The sequence below is a fragment of the Crocuta crocuta genome, unplaced genomic scaffold, assembly GCF_008692635.1.
Source record: "Crocuta crocuta isolate KB4526 unplaced genomic scaffold, BGI_CrCroc_1.0 scaffold190, whole genome shotgun sequence".
NCBI lineage: Eukaryota > Metazoa > Chordata > Mammalia > Carnivora > Hyaenidae > Crocuta > Crocuta crocuta.
Window position 1 is genome coordinate 9,659,090 of NW_027527955.1, and position 20,213 is coordinate 9,679,302.

Genomic DNA, 20,213 nt, shown 5'->3' on the forward strand with positions numbered 1-20,213 from the left:
TTGGAGAACACACTGCATTTTGCTCATTCTTATTATTTCTTCTGGTATTTTCTTATAAAGAAAGAAATTGTCCAGTTAGTGCATGCTCATGAAATGCAAGAGTGCTCTTGGGGGTAAAGGAGGGAGACAGGCTAGGACAAACCAATAATCCAAATTAAGCCCAAGATCCTCTAGGCTAAGGTCACTCTGAGAACTGAACAGAGCTTTCCTTCTGCCAGCCCCTTTTAATGATAGTCAGATTGTTCAGTTTTTTATAAAGAGTGCTTTATTTATGTGAACTTGACTATCTGAATCTAAGTATTTAAAACTCCTATGAGAAAAAAACCCCCTAAAAATTACGTGGCATTCTTAGCAATTTTATATCAACACATTTCAGATGAAAATATACTGGAAATGTTTTAATACTTGTCTTTATTATTATTTTCTTTTTGAGTGCCAATGTCAATGTTTAGGAGATTTCTTTCATTTTGTTGCTTATCCTAAGCCCTCTCTAGCCAGAAGCTTGACTGAAAAATAAATGTTTGGGAGATTTGTTTTATAAACTGCATTAAAGCACACCAAGTTAATATCACCATGTCTCTTTCTTTTCCCCAAATGTGGCCTTGTTTTGAAGCCCCACAAATAAAAGTTCACTGCTAAGGATAAGTTCAGAATGAAGGTCTCTTTACCCTGCCTCTTATCAAACTACAGTTTATCATTGATTCGACCCTGACATTATGTGGTGAAGACTCTGTGTACATTTTGCTTTTACAGATAAGAAAAAAATAAACAGGACAGAAAGGATGTTTGGAGTCTCGATTTTTTTTTTTTTTTTTTTTTTTTAGCATTTATTGCTTATGGGACATGAAGTCATGCTTTTCTCTTATGCTTCACATTTTGTATATTTTTGTCTTTAATGAGACTATACACAGACTGCCTGAAAAATCCCATGATTCAGAAACAGAAGGCTGGCAAGTCTTTGGGATGATTTAGGTATTTGAAATTGGTGATAAACTGCAGGATCTGGGCTTTGTCTAGGGAATCCCAAGATGGCATGTACTGAGGTCTTGAGATAAATAAAATTCTAGGCAATATAAGTCAATTCAGTAAAATCAGCTGATGTGATTGATTCTTTTCCCCCATGGATTGGCCAGTTATTCAATCAGCTGCTCCTCGAGGCATTATGGTGGCTCTACCTTTCTTAGGATTGTCTTGGTTTTGATTTAGGGAAATCTACCTATCTCTAGACCTCTGTCTAAAAAAGAGGATGTGAGTTCCTGGCAACTGGCTTATACTTTAGGCTTTGTTTTCTACCTCCCATTGCAAAATGTCTTCTTCATGGAGGAAGATACATGAGGAGTTTAATTTAAATGGTATATACTCAGCCCTTTGCTCGTAGCTCTACAACACAGAACATGGCTTCTGGGACAGAGCTTTCTGGGGTCCACTCTTAGACACAGAACCCAGGTTGGTTCTAACAGGAGGCTACGTTCCTGTCATCATGGATGGCCTTTTCATGGTGAATTCGTTTCCTCCTGCTGCTGTAACAATGACCACAAATCTAGGGGCTTAAAACCATACAAATTTATTCTCTTAGAGCCTGGAGGTCAGAACTATAATCAGGCTGATTGAGAAAAGTCAAGGTGTGGGCAGAGTTGATTCCTTCTGGAGGCTTTGAGGGGATCATCCACCCCCTTGCCTTTTCCAGCTTTCAGAGACTTGTGTGTCCTGCCTTACATGACCCCAACGTTCTGCTTCTCGCTTCACATCTCTAGCTACTCACTCTGATCTCCTGCCTGCCCCTTATATGGACCTCTGTGATTACATCAGTCCCACCTGGACGACCCAGCATCGTCTCCCCATCTCAAAAATCTTAACCAAATCGAATCTACAAAGTCCCTTTTGCCACATAAGGTAACCTTCACAGATTCTGGGGGTCAGGATGCAGACATTGTGGGGAGGCAATTATTCAGCCCACCACACACAGTGTATTCAAGTCCTTCAAGACTAGATCAAACTATCAAGTCCTTATTACGAAACTGCTGTCTACCAAGCAAAACAGTATAAGACGCACTTTCTGTCCTTTGGTAATTGGCACCTCAATGGGGGAAGAGAGGACAAACACAGATAAAACAGTGCTGAGCACTTGTTGCTTTACGGAGCACCTCTGTCCACCTGTAAGACTGCCGGGAGCCTACTTAGCTCAAGATGTCAGGGAGACCTTCATGGCAGAGGTTCTCCTGAAAGACAGCTTTAGTCTCTGGCAGAGGATCGCTAAAGCCTGTCACTTCATGTAAAAGGACGGTTATTAGGAAAGTCACAGAAATGGGAGTGGCCAGCAAGGTGATGCCTTGACAGGGGTTTTTACTGAGCAGCCATGGAAAGCTAGATTGATAGAGGTCAAGTAGAATTGATCAGATGGGGATAAAGAACTGAGTGGTATCTCATTTTGAGCCAAAGTGTAGAGAACAGAAGCCTCAAATGATGCAGTACAGTTATGGGGGGTGAGCCTGGAGACTGGCTGCTGAAATGCTGTGGGATTCAACCAGTCCCAACTTCTCATAGTCTCAGGAAGTGAGGCTCTCAGGCTCCAGATCTGACTTCTGTGGTAGATCTTGTCCCTGTGTGGTTCACATGCATTCTCAGGTGGTATCTGTTTCCAGCTGTGGTAGGTATCACCCCCCAATCAAACACAGAGTGTTCTAGTCCTCCCTCCCCCCTCCCCCCCATTCCTCATCAACACCCTGGGTCATGGCAGCTCTCTTTGAAAGGGGCAGGAAGAGTGTGGTGGTGGTGAGGGGAGGGTTTGGACAGACACAGTGTGTAAATAAATTTATGTAGCCATTTTGGTTGATCTCCCAGGCCACGGAGGATGTCAAAGCCTGCTGGTGATTCTCTTGGGGGAATTGCCCCTGTTCATTTGTCCATTTGCTTGTCATTTGACAAAGAATGCTGAGCATGTACTATGTCCCAGCCTATGTCTGGGGAGAGAATAGAAAGAGTCTCTCATGGAGCTTTCAGTCTGGTGGGAGAGACAGACCTTAATCAAAGGATTACACCAGTGCTCACAGATCAGAATTGCGGTAAGGGCTGGGAAGGTGTCACAGGGAACTTGTAAGGGGGGAGGGGCGTCTGAGCTGACTGGGGCAGGGTGGCTTGGGGAGGGCTTACTAGATCCCATATGGCTTCATTTGCCTTACTCAAATACTCAAATGTCACCTCCTCCAAGGGGTCTTCTTGACCACCCTATCTCAACTACCACTGCTCTTAATCTCTACCATACATTAGCTGGCTACACTGTGTTTACTATGATCTAACACGATTATACACACTCACACACACTCACTCATATACATTCACATATGCATGCTTGTCCCCATTAGATTGTGAGCTCCATGAGAGCAGGAGCATAGTCTATTCTGTTCATGCTCTATCCTCTGTGTCAAGAACAGTGCCTACACCAACAACTGTTTGTTGACTGAATGACTGATTGACAGACTGCATAAATAAATGAAATGACAGTGAGTTGAGATCTTTTGGGGAATATGAAGCATCAGAATGTAGAGTTGGGGGCTGTAGAGAGAGATTCCGGCTGAGGAAATATCATGGACAAAGGTTCTGTGCTGGAGGGAGTATGCCATTGGAGTGAGTTCAAAGACATCACTGATTTATTCATAAGGTATTATTGAGCACTCATATATGATCGGAAATCTCCCAGACCCTGAGAGTAGAACAAGAAGACCAGATCCTGCCCTCAGAGTTTATAAATTTGGTGGAGAGAGGTGTGCAGGCAATAAGTCAGCATACGTTACACAAATATTGAAATGTAATAATGTGTCAGGTAATGATAAATGATGTGAAGTAAAATAGAAAATGGGCTAGAGAGAAGATAGGCAGAAGGTGGGGCTTTTAGTCAGAGAAAGCCTCTCAGGAGTGGTGATACTTGAACAGGGCCCTGAATGAGAGAGGGATTACATGATATCAGGGGAAGGACTGGTCAGGCCAAGGAAGGGGTCCGCACAAAGGCCCAGCATCAGGGAGCCTTGATGCAGGAAGAAATGTATTGGGTGATGCTTGGAGGGTTCTGAACAGGAGAGTAGCAGAATTTGATTTAGTTTTTAAGAGAGGATTGTGGCTGTTGGATGGGGATCTGACTAAAGGGCTCAGAGGGACAACTTGGGACAGCAGCTGGGTCACTCTGCAGTGGGCCAGATGAGAGACGAGGCTGGCTGCCTGGAAGGGGGGAATGGACTGGGTTAGGAGAGAATCTGAAGCAGGACATGTGGGTATTTAGGCTTGGCTGCGAACTGGATACAGAGACACAGGGCTCTCTCTTGAGGTACAGGTGACCACAGATTCCCTTTATTAAAATGAATGACAGAGAGGATGGTTAGCAGGATTTTTGGGGGGGGGGGTGGGAATCAAAAGCTGTATTTTGGATGTATTAATTTAGAGCCTTCTGGGCACTTCCAGCTGGGGAATTAGACACCTTTGTGCAGAGCTCCAGGGAGGGGCTGGATCTTGAGGTGCAAGACTGGGAACTGGTACCATAGAAACAGAATCTGAAGCCACGAGGCAATGCAGTCACTAAGAAACCCCATGGAGATCTGAAAGGACAGTGAGGTGGCAGATCAGCTGGAGTACCCCAACATTTAGAGGCACGGAAGAGAGGGAGCACGTGTGGTGTGAGGTAAAGAAAATGCTCCAAGTTTGGGGGGGCAGAACACAGATAGTGGAGGGGGGTAGTGCAGAGCCAGTGGGGCGTGCACCACTGGGCGTGCACCAAAGCCAGGCGAGAAGGACAGTCTTAACCTTGATTCAAAATAGATTGTCTATGTCCAGAGAGCTCACTGACCCTACTCACAAAGCCCAGCTCCAGATTCCTTCTGGCTGTTTCTAAAACTCAAGCGCTCCTGAGAGGCAGTGGAGTGTAATGGACCAGGGCTGCAAGGATCTCACAGGGAGCCACAGTGTCTGGGTGGGGGTGGGGCTGGGTGGCATCACACCCTGGTGGCTGACCCTTCCTCCTCCAATGAACAAGACTGGCTCTCACTCTGTGGCCCTCGGCAGACCATACAGGCCCAGGGTGGAAACGTAGGCCAGTGACTTAGGCTCCCTGGGCCTCATTTTTGTCAAACGTGAATTGGGTATGATAACACTAGTTCTTAACTTGCAGTGTTATGATGAAGGTTAAAGGGCCTGCTAGATAGTAATCGTTAACTACGCATATATTAAAGGATGATGCTTTGCCATCAGAAGAGTTAAAACTTCTGCCACACACTCTGAAAATAGCTATAAAAGAGAAATTCTAAAATGTTTAAGACCTGATTAGAAGTCGTTTAGCCTCCTGAAATAACCATTTGGAAGAAGACAGCACTGAACCAAAATAAGGTTAGAAATGTGCTCTTGAGTCAGCGGTCTAGCTGGTATCTCAGCTCCTTCACCCAGCAGATGTTTGGCCTTGGACATGATACTTGACTGCTTTCTGCCTCAGTTTCCTGATTGTAAAATACCACAGGATGAGTGACTACCTCACAGCTATACAAGCACCTAATACAAAAATGCACAGAGTACTCTGTATAGTGTTGGGCACACAGCAAGCACACCATAAATACTGCAGTTAAGGAGTGCCTGGGCGTCTCAGTCAAACACCCAACTTGGGCTTAGGTCATGGTCTCGGGGTTCATGAGTTCGAGCCCCGCATCAGGCTTTCTCTCTGCTGTCAGCACAGAGCCTGCTTCAGATCCTCAGTCTCCCTCTTTCTCTGCCTCTCCCCATTTGCACTCTTTCTCTCTCAAAAACAAACATTAAAAAAAATATTACTATGAGCCCTCGAAAAATATCAATATATAAGTTATTACAATGTGACAATCCTTTATTGTCATGCTTCCTTTACGAATGGCTTCCAGATTGTCTCATTTATTTTCCGCTTTCTCCAAATTAAATGGAAGTGTAGATTAGGTGACATTTGAAGTTTGCTGAATTTGGTGTTAAATGAGTCTTTAAAGGAGTGTCAGAGCTATCATTTGATTTGACTCCTTGTCCCCAGGCTTGCCTGGCTTCTGTATGTGACTTGTAAAGGTGAACATGTCTTCACTTTTCAGTTCCTGGACTTCCACCCCCCTGGAAATCATAGCTCCATATTACAGTGAGGGGAGCTGCTCCTTGGGAAAGACAGATGACATTTTCATGATTAATCCAGACTTTGGGAACCAGTCCCAGAGGGAGAAATCAGAGTTGAGTCTACTCTTCTGAGCTGTGTTCCTCCACTTGATCTGGATTTGTGGCCATTCAAAGCCACATACCACGGCCTCCCTTACAGCAGAGCAATTATACGGCAGGCTGTTGGAATGTGGTCATTTGGCCACATGGTGGCACTTCATGCCTAGTAATTCTGTTGGTCCTCTTTCTACATCCCTGAAAGTTTGAAATTCAAACAGAAAGAGAAAGAAGCAGGACCTCTTAGAATGGCACAGACACCATTGTCAGAAAGCACAGAGTTTAATGAGGAAAAGCGTCAGTGTTTGCTATTTTCCTCAGTTCTAAGAGGAAGGCTTTGGCCCCAAATGGGAAGATCCAGAGTTCCACACTCAGAGCCCATTTTCCAGGGCTCTCCACCCCCCAACATTGCACCAACTCCAGGTCCAAAGTAAAATGTCATCTACCAGTATGGCAGATAAAAGAAAGGGGGCCCCCATGGGCCAGAGTTTGACTTTCTTGAAGAAAGATTTTTCTGAAGATACCACCTGACTTCAAGAAGCCTCAGCTTCTGAAAAAAGGAAAAGAATTATTACCCACCGTTTTAATTCTTTTCTTGGAGGTTATAGAGACTTGGGCTTGACTTTGAATACCAACTCCGACATTAACTGGTTTTAGAGCCTCAAGGAAGCTACTTAACTTTCTCTGTACCTCATTGTTGTCACCTTTAAAGGGAATTAACGATAATAGGACCTACTTTATAGGATTGTGGTAAGGATGAAATAATATTACGTGGAACCAAATGAAATTGCCAATATTCAAGTTCTTGGCCCACAGGAATAGCAATTTCATGTAGTTCGTGCTATAGTACTTTGTGCCAGGCACATAGTAAGACTTGGTAGAAATGAGGTATTATTATCACAGCTTGCATGTTATTTATCACAATAAACATTTATTGTGAACATTTAGAAAATAAACCATGACAAATGAAGATAAAAGCATCACATACAAGTACTTGTGGGATGCAGAAAAGCAGTACTAAGAGGGAATTTCATAGCAATAAATACCTACACATCAAGAAGCAAGAAAGATCCTGAGTAAACAACACAACTCTATGACTTAAGGATCTACAAAAAGAAGAACAAACTGAGCCTAAAGTTAGCAGAAAAAATAGAAATAATAAAGATTAGAGCAGAAATAAATGAAATAGAAAGTGGAAAAAAATAGAAAAGATTAACCAAACTATAAATTGGTTCTTTGAAAAGATAAACAAAATTGACAAAGCCTTAGCTAGACTAACCACGGGGAAAAAAGAAAGGGTTCAAATAAAATTGTAAATGCAACAGGAGACATTACAATCAATACCACAGAAATCCAAAGGGTCATAAGAGACTACACAAATAACTGTATGCTAACAAACTAGGCAACTTAGAAGAAATGGAAAAATTCTTGGAAATACACAACTAAGACTGAAAAAAAGAAAGGACTAGAATAGAAAGAAAGGAAGAAATAAAAAATCTAAATAAACTAATTATTAGTAGGGAGAGTAAATCAGAAATAAAAATCTCGTGTTGCCTGAGTGGCTCAGTCAGTTAAGCATCCGACTTCAGCTTAGGTCAATGATCTCACAGTTTGTGGGTTCGAGCCCTGTGTTGGATTCTGTGCTGACAGCCAGCTCATCAGAGCCTGGAGCCTGTTTCAGATTCTGTGTCTCCCTCTCTCTCTGACCCTCCTTTGCTCATGCTGTCTCTATTTCTCTCTCAAAAATAAATAAAACATTAAAGAAATAAAAATTCCCCTAATGGAGAAGAGCCCAGGGCCCAATGGCTTCACTGGTTAATTCTACCAAACATTTAAAGAAAAATTAACAGCAATCCTTTTTAAATTCTTCTAAAATATTGAAGAGGAGGGAACACATTCAGACTCATTTTATGAGGCCAGCACCATCCTGATACCAAAACCAGAAAAGGACACTATTAGAAAAAAAAATACTACAGGCCAATATCCATGATATATATGGATGCAAATATCATCAATAAAATATTGGCAAACTGAATTCTGCAGCACATTAAAGGATCATACACCATGATTAAGAGGGATTGACTCCTGGCATGCAAGGAATATTCAACATATGCAAATCAATATGATACATCACATTAACAGAATGAAAGAAAAGAATTATATAATCATCTCAATAGACACAGAAGGAGCATTTGAAAAATTCAGCATCCATTCATGATAAAATCTCTTAACAAATTAGGACAGAAGGAATATATCTCAACATAATAAAGAAATATATAGAAAACCACAGCTAACATCATACTCAATGGTTAAAAGCTAAAAACCTTTCTTTTACAATCAGAAACAAAACAAGGATGCCCACTTTCAACACTCTTCTTCAACACAGGACTGAGAGTCCTAGCCACAGCAGTCAGGTAAGAAAAAGAAATGACAGGTAAAAATGAGTAAATAAAATAAAAATAATAATAGGTATTAGAAAATAATAAAAAGATAAAAGGATTAGAATTGGAAAGGAAGAAGTAAAATTGTGCCTACTTGCAGATGATATTTTACGTATAGAAAATTCTAAAGACTCAAATAAAAATCTACTAGATTTAATCAACGGATTCAGTAAAGTTGTAGGATATAAAACTAGCATACAAAAATCAGTAGCATTTCTATACACTAACAAATGTTCTGAAAAAGAAATCAATTCACTTCATTTACAAAAGCACAAAAAATAATAAAATATATAGGAATAAATTGAAAGAAATGAAAAATCTCTACTCTGAAAACTACGACACTGATGAAAGAAACCAAAGAAGATACAAATAAATGGGAAGATTTCCTGTGTTCATGATTGAAAGAATTAATATTGTTAAAATATGATTACTACCAAAAGCCATCTATAGATTTAGTGAAATCCTTACCAAGATTCCCATGGCATTTTTTTTACAGAAGGAGGAAAAACATTCCTAAAATTTATATGGAACCATGAAAAATCCCAAAGAGCTAAAGAAATCCCAAGAAAGAAGAGCAAAACAGGAGGCATCATATTTACTGATTTCAAGCTATACTATAAAGCTATAGTCGTCAAAACAGCATGGTATTGGCATAAAAACAGACAAACCCATGAAATAGAATCAAGAGCCCAGAAATAAATCCAAGCATATATAATCAACTAATATTTGACAAGGGAGCCAAGAGTACTTAATGGAGAAAAGACAGTCTCTTCTATAAAATGGTGCTGGGATAATTGGAGATTCACATGTACAGGGATGAAACTGGATCCACATATCACACCACCCACAAAAATTTACTCAAATGGATTGAAGACTTAAAATTTTTTTTTTAATGTTTTATTTATTTCTAGGAGAGAGAGACAGCATGAGCAGGGGAGGGTCAGAGAGAGAGGGAGTCACAGACTGAAACAGGCTCCAGGCTCTGAGCTGGCAGTCAGCACAGAGCCCAACGCGGGGCTCGAACCCACGAACCGCGAGATCATGACCTAAGCGAAAGTCGGACGCTTAACCGACTAAGCCACCCAGGAGCCCCTGAAGACTTAAATGTAAGACCTGAAATCATGAAACTCCTAGAAGAAAACATAAGAACAAAGCACCCTGACATGGGTCTTGGTGATAATGCTTTTACATATGACACCTAAAACGCTTAAACATAAGCAACAAAATAAAAAATGAAGAAGAGGAACTAGATCAAACTAAAGATCTTCTGCACAGCAAAGGAAGTCATCAACCAAGTGGAAAGACAACCTACAGGACGGGAAAAATATTTGCGAACTATACATCTGATAAAGGGTTAATATCCAAAATATATAAAGAATTCATACGACTCAATGGGAAAAAACCCCAAACAATCCAATTAAAAAAAACGGGCAAAGGATCTGAATAGACATTTTGCCAAAGAAGATGTATAAATGGTCAACAAGCACATGAAAAGATGCTGAACATCACTAAGCAACAGGGAAATGCAAATTAAAACCACAATGAGATATCACCTCATGTCCGTTAGAATGGCTATTATCAAAAAGACGGGGTGATAAATGCTGGTGAGGATGATGCTAATGGGAACCTGTGTGCACTGTTGGTGAGGTTGTACACTGGTACAGCTGCTGTGGAAAACAGTATGGAGAATCCTCAAAAAATTAAAAATAGAACTACCAAATCATCGAGCAATTTCATTTCTTGGAATATATCCAATGAATATGAAAACAATAACTTGAAAAGCTGAACCCCCCTGTTCATAGCAGCATTACTTACAATGGTCATGGAAACAATCTAAGTGTCCATCAATGGATGAGAGGGTAAAGAAGTTGTGGTGCACACACACACACACACACACACACACATGCGAAAACAATGGAGTATTACTCAGACATTAAAAACAAGGAAATTCTAACGTTTGCAAAAACATGGAAGGACCCAATATGGAATTAAGCTATGTGAAATACGTCAGACAAAGAAAGACAAATACTGTATGATCTCACATATATGTAAAGTCTTTAAAAAAATCTCATAGGAAAAGAAATCAGACTTGTGATTATCAGAAGTGGAGGCTGGAGGGAGGTAAAACTGGAAGAACGTGGTCAAAAAGTACAAATTCCAGTTATAACTAAGCACTAGGGATGCAATGTACAACATGATGACTGTAGCTAACACAGCTGTGTGGTATATAGGAAAGTTATTAAAGGATTATATCCTGTAAGTTCTCAGCACAAGAAGAAAATCGTTTTCCTTTTTTATTCTTTCTTTTCCTTTTATTGTATCTGAGAAGTGGACATTAGCTGACTGTATTGTGGTGATCATTTCAGACGATAGGTAAATCATATCATCACGCTGTACATCTTAAACTTCTATAGTGACGTATGCCAGTTATTATCCAATAAAACTGCCAAAAAAATTTAAAAAAGGAATCACCTTGTCTTCTGGAATTTTTTTCCTGAAGATTCTTACTGCTAAGTGACCCTGCTGTGGGCATATGCTAAAGTTCCAAATATGAAAATATGCCTGAAAGAAATCTGGCTCTATTTCGCAGCCCTACCTGTAGCCAAGTAATCTCTACCTCAACCCATCTTTCAATGAGATATTAGTCCCACCGGGAGGAAATCAAGGCCAACCTCAAGGCAGCACCCGTGGTGTGAGTTACGGAAAGTGGTGTAGAATCACCCGTCCCAGGGAGCACCCTCTACCTTGGGCTTACAGTGAAATTCCTCCTCTGTCTCTCTGATGCACTCACATCAAAGTTTATCTCTTCTACGTGTCAGTGCCTCTCAGCAAGCCAGGTGAATACTAGCTAATGCCAGTTTCTTCCTCTTGGGCTCACCCAAAGTCAGGCGGCTACACTCCTAGAAATGCAAAAACAAACAAACAAAAATCAGATAATGGTGATACTTTATCAGAGAAAATCTTCCTCCCACATCCTCTTTCCTTGCCCTCTTGTATTTCTTTCCTCAAACTGGTACAGATTGGTCTAGTAAACTCCCTATGGTATCTCACCTTCCCCCCTTTTTACGTGCAAAATGAAACTGTGTGTTTCTCATTACACACAAGACACAGACTGTAGACCACAAGAGATGAGAGGTGTCTTATAGGATCTCATTAAGTATCATAGAAGATGTATAAAGGAGCATGCGTTTACAGACATACATATAATTTGGGGAATGAGTGTCTTCAATACGCCAAATGTGGGCTAAAAGTTAAGAAGCCAGATACAGAGGAGAAAATGCTGTATGATTTAATTTATATGAAGTTCTGAAGTCCAGGAGCCAGCACAACTAATCTATGGGGATTATCAAAACAGAAATTGGGGGTGATGGGGCTGATTGAGAAAGTATGAGGTATGTGAGGATGGAGATGGTTTATCTTTTTATTTCGGTGACAGTCTGTGAGCTACACAGGTGTAGACACTTGTCAGAGCTCATAGAACTGCACACTGAAGACCTAAAGAAATAGCAGTGAAAAGTGCCCCCCCTCCCTGCCCCCAGAATAACAATGACAGTCAGGGTAGGAGGCCCCTTTTGTCATGGAAGAGAGAAGGGAGTTTCCATATATGGGAAGTTCCTCACCACGTTGCTGATGCAATTGAAAAACATATAAAATGTCAGCCAATTTTCCAGACACTTTCAAAATCCAGAGACGTTTTTCTCCACGCACACACTGCCTATGTCTTTTCAAATGTTTACAGAGTATTTACAAAAAGTAGTCCTTTGGGTGGCGGTTGTAATTAGGAAAACTGGCAGTGAAAATTAACACATACCATAAAAGACAGATAATTGCTTCACTGACATATACAATATTATTATCAAATGGTGTTCACCAAAGAATCCAATTGGTCCATACGAGCTCAGTCTCATTGTTCTAAGAAAGATGGCCCTTTCCTTATTACCCTGACACCGCTCACGAATGATACGCCATATGGTACTTAACATCAGAATCAGAATGAGCTTGTGCTTTTTGTGTGAGATACTGAAATTTATTAGAAAATCAGAAAGCCTAATTTCCACCAAGTTCCTGAGACCTGCCATCTGCTGCGTGAGAAAGAAAATGGAGATTTTTTTTTTTTTTAACCATTTACTTATTGTGAAATCTAAGAGTGCTGGCGTGTTTGAAAAAGCAGGGTTGAGGGCTGGGGGTGCAAACGAGAGAGCCAGAGCAAGCCCACTTGGCAGGGGAGAAAGAAGACTGTCAGCTGAATGGTGGCAGAGGCTTGGGAAGCATAATTATGGAAATCACCTATTCCAGAGCCTTTTTTCCTCCTCCTGAGCACATGTTCCTTCCACACAGGAATAGCACAGAGAAAGGCCAGCTTTTGAGAATAAGCAGTCTTCACTTCAGAAAGGAAGAAGAAGGGTCTTAAATAAGTACCCGTCTGTCTATTAGGTCTTTCCGTGGAGGGGGTAGTGTGAGGAAGACAGGAGAGGGTGACAGACAAGGGAGCCAAAAAGGCCTAATGGGTGGGGAGGCAAGGAGAGCTTTCGAAGGGGGTGCAGAAAGAGGCGGAGGCAAGATGGGAGAGGCGTCTGAGTGGGGGTGGGGAAGGAGAGCCTACTGAGAAGGGAGAAATCTTTCAACATCATTTGGAATTTGACTGTATGTGTTGGGTGCTGGGGGTACAGAGATGAAGCTGCTTTGTACTTTAAGGAGGGCACGCCAGATGTCCGGCATTCGTTTCAGAGGAACGCCTAGTGCCTGGCATTGTAGGCTCATGAGATGCTGCCATGGCCATGTGTCACATCCACATAGCTGTCCTTCACCTTCTGCAGAGCAGGGCAGTGCAAGCTCAAGGGCTCACCCAACCCCTTGATCTTACTGTATTTATTTTTACTCTTGTTTTTACACCAACGCTGGCGTGTCTGTTGGAACCACTGTAGGCAACATTCCCTGGACACGGTTGGTGACTGCGTTTCTCACTTCTGATGACAACACTGAGGAAATAGACCTCCTAGGAAATAGGTTACCAGAGCCTGAATGGAGCGGGGCTGGGGAGGAAAGTAAGGCTTTAAGGCACCGGGGAATCTCACGTTATATTATAGAGTCAAGTTCTGGTCAAGGCAGGCCATTTTTGGACCACGTCCAAGGAGGTTTAATTAAAGAAGAACTAAAGAGATCTCTGCAAGGCAGACTTGCAGCAGGATCCCAAGGGCATCCTGAAAGTCAGGGTCAGGGTTCTAAGAATGCTCTGGGGCACAGGGCCCTGTGACCGGCTACCTGAGAACACATCCCCATCTCTGGCTCTGTAGGCCACAGGTGCTCACCATGGTGACACCGCACAGATGACTGTGATCTGTCACATGAAAGGATGAACGACTTAGTGATAGCTTCCTGGGCTTCAGGAATCCGGGCCTCCCACTTACGCCAAGCTAGGAAAGAATGCGTCATAGAGAATTCGATGCCAGCCTCTCTGTGGGGGAATTGAGTGGGAGAGGGAGCCAAGTAAGGTTTTGAATTTGCAGCAAGACTAGGTGGGAAGCAAAAATAAGTTGCGGAGTTCAGCATGATGAGGATGTGCTCACCCTTGGAGCCTTGTCCCCCACGAGGGGAGCAGACTGGTGAGGGCTGCCGCCGCCCCCTGGGGGCTCTGCAGGCCTCCTCTGGCTCCAGGCTCTGGGGACTCCAAGCTGCCGGCTTGGTGCTGTTGTTGTGTTGGTACCTCTGGGAGATGTTCAAGTTTCAGGATGAACCCCCAAGGAATTAGTAATGGGGTTATGCACCCCTAGGGGAATCTGGCAGCGGGTCCTATGCTTTAGCTGGTGGGGGCAGCCTTACTGTTTGCTCCCTTGGTGACTGAGGACTCAGCAGTCCGCTCCTTGCCTGAAGGCCCGTGAACAGCTCCTGATTTCCCTGTGGATGCCCAGACACTACAAGACAGGCTTCAGGGGAGGCCAGGGATTCTTCTGAATGATCCAGGGCTGACCGCTAGGTCACGGGCTTGGTGCTTCCCCACAATTGCTTTTGCCTGAAGGCAGCTTCCGCAGCAACATGGTAAGACCCTCTGGGCATCCTCTGTCCTAACTTCCCCTTGGCTTCCATTTGTTGAGCAGCTATTGTTCAAAATGCATATTATCTAAGAAAAATGGCTATCATTTCCTGAGCACTTGCTATGTGTTAAGTGCCTCATACTTATGTTCTCATTTAATCCTTACTACAACCCAGTGAGGAAGGGGTCACTGTCATCCCCATTTTCCAGATGAAACAACTGAGGATGAATGAGATTTGGTGAAGGTCCAGGGTCAGGCAGCTGGTAAAATGTGGAGTTGGCTATCAACCTGGGTAGCTGGAATCGTTACCTTATAACCCTAAGAATCGTACTACAAAAGAGTAAGCACTATCATTTCACTTTAGCTCTTAAGCAGACAGGGCTCAGAGAGGTTAGGTAATTTACCCAAAGCCATGAAGCTGTAAGGCACAAAGACAGAAAGCCATCTGGCTCCAGAGTGCGAGCTATTTCCTGTAAGCCATGCCCCCTCTCTGGGCTGAGGCTGTATTATATGATGGGGCTCCATCCCCCAGCCGACAGATGGCGGCCCAGGGAGCTGGATTCGATACAGAACATGCAAAGAGATCTTTACAGGAGAAGCATGTAGCTAAACTTAACATTTTCTGACATTTTTTTAAAAAAAAGGAAATGATTACTTCTTTTGAACACTGATGTTTCAGGTACCATATCCAAGGAGCTCTCAAAAGATTTGGATGCCGCCAGCCAAGGAGTGTTCCTACAGGCTTGATGATCGAGCTAGTTTAATAATGCTAGTGCCCGAGTGTAAGAGAATTTGGGTGCTATTTGTCATTCTCGCCCATTTGAATCAGGCCCTCAAATGTATATAAGAGCATATCTTAGTGAGAATCCCTGTGATCTGGTGGCGAGAAGCAAACACAAAAGCAAAGTCGTGTGTAGGACCAGCCTGTCAGTTGCCTTTTTTTGGTCTCTCCAGGGGCAGAGAAAGCCCCCTGATTGTAGCATTTAGGAGAAAGGCACATTTATAACTAGCAGAGGGTGAGGGGGCTGCTCTCTGACCTAAATGTTCAGAGTCCCCAAAGGACTATCTATGCCACTGGCTTCAGAGACCACTGAATGCCAAAGACCAAGTGCTGGAGCACATGCCCCACTGACCCTAAATTCATCAAAACTTGAGATACATTATCCCGTATGGTTATAACCCACCAGCAGACCTCTGGGTTCCCCCGTGCCTTGGTTTCCTTTGTTCAACACTGGGAGGTTTAGGCAGCAGGCAAGATATTTTCACTGGCCTCCGCACTCTTTTGCAAACATTGCTAGGATAAACAGTTGCTATCTTTGTTAACATTGAATTGATTTTAAATGCCTGGAGGTATTTAAATTTTTTCATGCTTTCAAACTCTAGGCTTTAATTCAGTACTTCTTTTTTTTCAATAAGTATTTCTTAAATACCTACTCCGTGCCAGGCACCCTCTTGGTACTTTAGTTGAAATACAGATAAATTATACCTAGACCCTGAGGAATTTATAATTTAGCAAAGAAGAGGGAAAAATAAATGTAAAAATGTGTGTGTGTGTGTGTGCGCGTGCGCATGCGCATGTATGGGTTGATAGATATGTAGATAAACAGGAAATATATATGTGCACATGTGATATGACATGACATGACATGACATGACATGACATGACATGACATGACAAAACATAACATGCCTGTGGTGATGAGGGCACGGAGAGGTCCAGCAGTGATTCTGGGACACAGGGAATGCCAGCCAGTATCTGCTCGGGGAAGAGGAACTGGTTCTAGAGACAAGACAACAATGGAGCCAAGGCACTGAGCAAAAGGGAAGGAAACCTATCAGAGAAGTGCCATCCGTATTTGGGGAGAAGAGAAAGGCATTTTGGGTAAGCCTAAGGTAGCAGTGGTAGGGATAATGGAAACACAAATTTAGAGGCTTCTAGAGACTACGTTGAATGCCAGGCTACAGTGTGGTATTGTAATGAGTGTCTTGTGGGGACAGGTAGAGCCAGGAAGAGATGGAGTGAAGGGAAAAGACTGAGTTTGGTGTGGTACTTACTGGAAACAGCCAAGCAGGGCATCCATTCTGTTTCCAGAAAAAGCTGTTAGAGCTCAGACCCCTCTCCTTCTTGTTGGCACTGGCCTCTTTCCTTTTAAGAAATCCCCACATATAAACATCCAAACTTATAAGTCTTGAGCCTGATATTTGTGAGAGAGAAGGATTTTTTATTTTATGAAGATTTTTTTTAATGGCGTTCCCTTGAGGTTTTCAAATATAATCCAGTCACCACAGCCCTTAGTTTAGGTGTCCCCATGGTGTGGAGATAGGTGACCTACATGGGCTGCACTGCTCTTCACCAGGCAGAGGTATTTATAAGCCCTTTTTTATTTAAAAAGTTTTTCCTTATCAGAAGAAGGGAAGAAGGAAGATCACAGATTAAGGGGCCAGGTAGAAAACTCTGTTAACCCCATTGTTCTTTCTTTGTTATTGTTTTTTTCTCCCTTTATTTTCTTTCACATTTTATATCTTCGTCCACAAATATACTCATTCCTGGCTTATTTTTATAAAGAAAATTGTCCTTTCACTGCCTTTTTGACATATGATGTGCGTGCCCTTCCTCTTCCCCAAATCTAACCCCCCGCCCCATGCCCCTGTTGCGTTTTTGAACTCTTTGTTCTAACCAAAGGATTCCTTATTTTTAGAGAGGATTACAGGGAACCTCTTTTTTTTTTTTTTAATTTAAACCCAGGTTAGTTACCATATACAAGGAACCTCTTCTAATTCTAGTCTGATTTCAAATTTAGCTCCTAGGTTTTCTCTGTGGAAATGACTTTCTTGTAAGTTGAGAGAAAAAGCGTAACTATCAAATAAGTAAACTCAGGAGTAACAGGGGAAAGGTACAATTAATTTCCTCCAGAAGATGCCTTTACACTTGTCCTAAAAGACACTGTTCAGATGTCTATGACTGCGAATTTCATGCTTCATTATCTCTATTTTCCCTCTTGTTTTGTGTTCTAGTATGGATTTATCAACACCTGTCTTCAATCTCTTGTGATAGAGAAATTTGGTGAAGAGACCTGGGAAAAATTGAAGTAAGTATATTAAAGGAAGGACAGAGAACCCCTGGGGATAAGCCTCCAGTGTTCTGAAGGTCATGGGTTTTTACTAACCTTTTGATTAAGACAGTTGTTACTAGGGTCATCAATTCAAGCACCTCAAACATACCAACTAGGTACAGGAAAAATCTGCTATACCATATCTACCATTAAGGAAGGTATCAGTCTTAATTACTAAACCCATCTTTAAAACAGGGTCCCCATGTGAATAATTATTCTACTTTTAATTTCATGAATGAATTCTTATTTCCTCCTTTTGATCACGGAAGAGAAAGCAACTACGTTAATTCCACTGCAATAAATGGGGCTGTTGAAATCCCACAGAAGAGGGGTAACCCTTTTGAGTTTAGTGAGAATCCCTGGATACGGATTCTTCAGTTACCTGTTACAGTTTTTCCTCTCTGCCTCCACCCAGCAAACGCTGAACACGGTTAATTACATCTCCACGTGGTCTCCTGTCTGACTCCTGTAAACTTGTACTATCCATCTGCCTTCCTGAAGGCTCCCAGCCTTAAAATGTTAGAGGATTGGGCTGAAGGGTCTCCTAGATCTCCTGGTTTTGTGAAAAGGGAAGAGTAAAAAAGTATGGAAAAATGATTGGCTTCCTTAATTAATCAATGGCATGCAAATTGAAACAATTTGGCATTGCTTTGTCTATTAAATCTACAAAATGCTGAAATGATAATGACCAATCCTGGTTAAGATGCTGCAAAATGGGTAATTGCTGATGGCAATGCGAGTCAGTGCAGGCTTTTTGGAAAGCGATTTGACAACATGTGCCAGAAGCTGGGGAAATGATGAAATCTTTTAAAGCAGTAATTTCATTCTTGAGAATTTGCTCTTGAGAATCTAGTCCCTTAGAAATAAACATATCTACACACACACACACACAGATGTAACACAGCCCTATATTTATAAATAATAAAAGAAAAAATATCTTTAGCTTTCAAAAACAAATCAACAGACAAATGGAATAACAAGAAATATGCATCATTATATGTGATGCTTGCAAAGATTATGAAGCAACTTGTAAAATATTATAATATTGTCAAAAAGACAAAAAAACAAAACAACCACAACACAAAAGAAAAACCCCCACAAGACACAAACTTCCATAGTTACTAGATAAATCACAAAAGTGAAGAAAAAAGAGAAAGACCATACAAGTAATGGACAGTAATTCAACTAGAAAAATGACGTGTTGGATGACTTTTTTGCCTAATATCTGTTTCCCAAATTTTCTATATATTTTCATTGCTTTTGTAATGTCCAAACAGCTTGAAATGCTTAGTGCAAACTTTCCCTCACCCCTTCCTATTTCCATTTTACAAATAAAATAATTAGAGCCAAGGGTGCAGGGCACTTGCAAGCATGGGGCTAAATTAGAAGGAACCAGGCAGGCCCAGAGCCCTGGACCCCCACTGCACGCCAATCACAGCAGCCAACTGCTGACGCATAAAGCGCCAGACCCTCTTCTGGAAAGGAAGCCCCACGCCATTTCTACAGCATCTCTGGGGTAATTTTCTTAAAGCACCACAAGTTTGGGTGGGATCATGGATCTCTGGCTCCTAAAGGCCAAGAATACTCATGTCCAAACATTTCAAGGAGGAGTGCTGAGTAATTATGATCAGAGAAAACTTGGCCTGGTGGGTGCTTGAGAGATCATCTGGACCGGATCTTCTCATTATATAGATGAGAAAACTGCGGCCCAGAGAGGTTAAGTGACTTGCTGAAGAGTGCACAGCAAGCAGGCAATAAGGCCAGGATGCAATGTCAGTATCTTAAAGTGCTCCTTTTCAATCCCGTAAGCCACCCTGAGGAGAGAAGCATTTGAAGACTCTGAGACTGTCTTTTTAAACTGCTATTCTATTGCATAGAGTAAAGTCAGCAAGAAAAGGAGGGAAATAATAGTCTTATTTTAGGCACTTACTTTGGGCCAGGCCTCTTCCATAAGGATCTTATTAAAGCTCAAGAAGAACATAGCATGGCAGGTTACTGTCTCTGCAAAAAAAAAACCACTGGAGGATTAAATAATGAAGTAAGCCATTTTGCCTGGCTTTTATATATATATATATATATATCTGGAACATAGGAACTGGGTGCGAAAGGCCCATGTCAGATGGGAAACTGGGACCGTTTGCTCTGCCACAGAGCAGGTCAGCCTGAGGGCCAGCTGCCCTTACCAGGGTGTGGTCAGTTTTAGGAGGAGGAAAAGGAAGGAAGATGTGGGAAGGGAAGTCAGGCCATTGGGTGGACACTGACATGGACTGGGAACCAACTTGGGAAAGATGGTACATGTACTGTGAGAAGTCACCAGATATGGCTGCAGGTCCCTAGGAAGTCACAGTTGGTGTCAGCAGGGGCTCTGGAGCTACTGCACTTGGGGATGAAGCTCAAGTACAGTCCATGGGACACTGGGCAAGTCATTT

At 42.2% G+C, this 20,213-nt stretch overlaps 1 protein-coding gene across 1 annotated transcript in view; it reads left to right on the forward strand.

Moving 5' to 3' along the window:
- The first annotated feature begins 4,610 nt into the window (after positions 1 to 4,610).
- Positions 4,611 to 20,213, forward strand: part of LOC144222155 (guanylate cyclase soluble subunit beta-2-like) — a 77,800-nt gene continuing 62,197 nt past the window's right edge. Inside the window, exons 1-2 of the mRNA XM_077752669.1 lie at positions 4,611 to 4,669; positions 17,687 to 17,760. The gene's annotated coding sequence lies outside the window, so the exon portion shown is untranslated. The remainder of the gene's footprint in view (positions 4,670 to 17,686; positions 17,761 to 20,213) is intronic.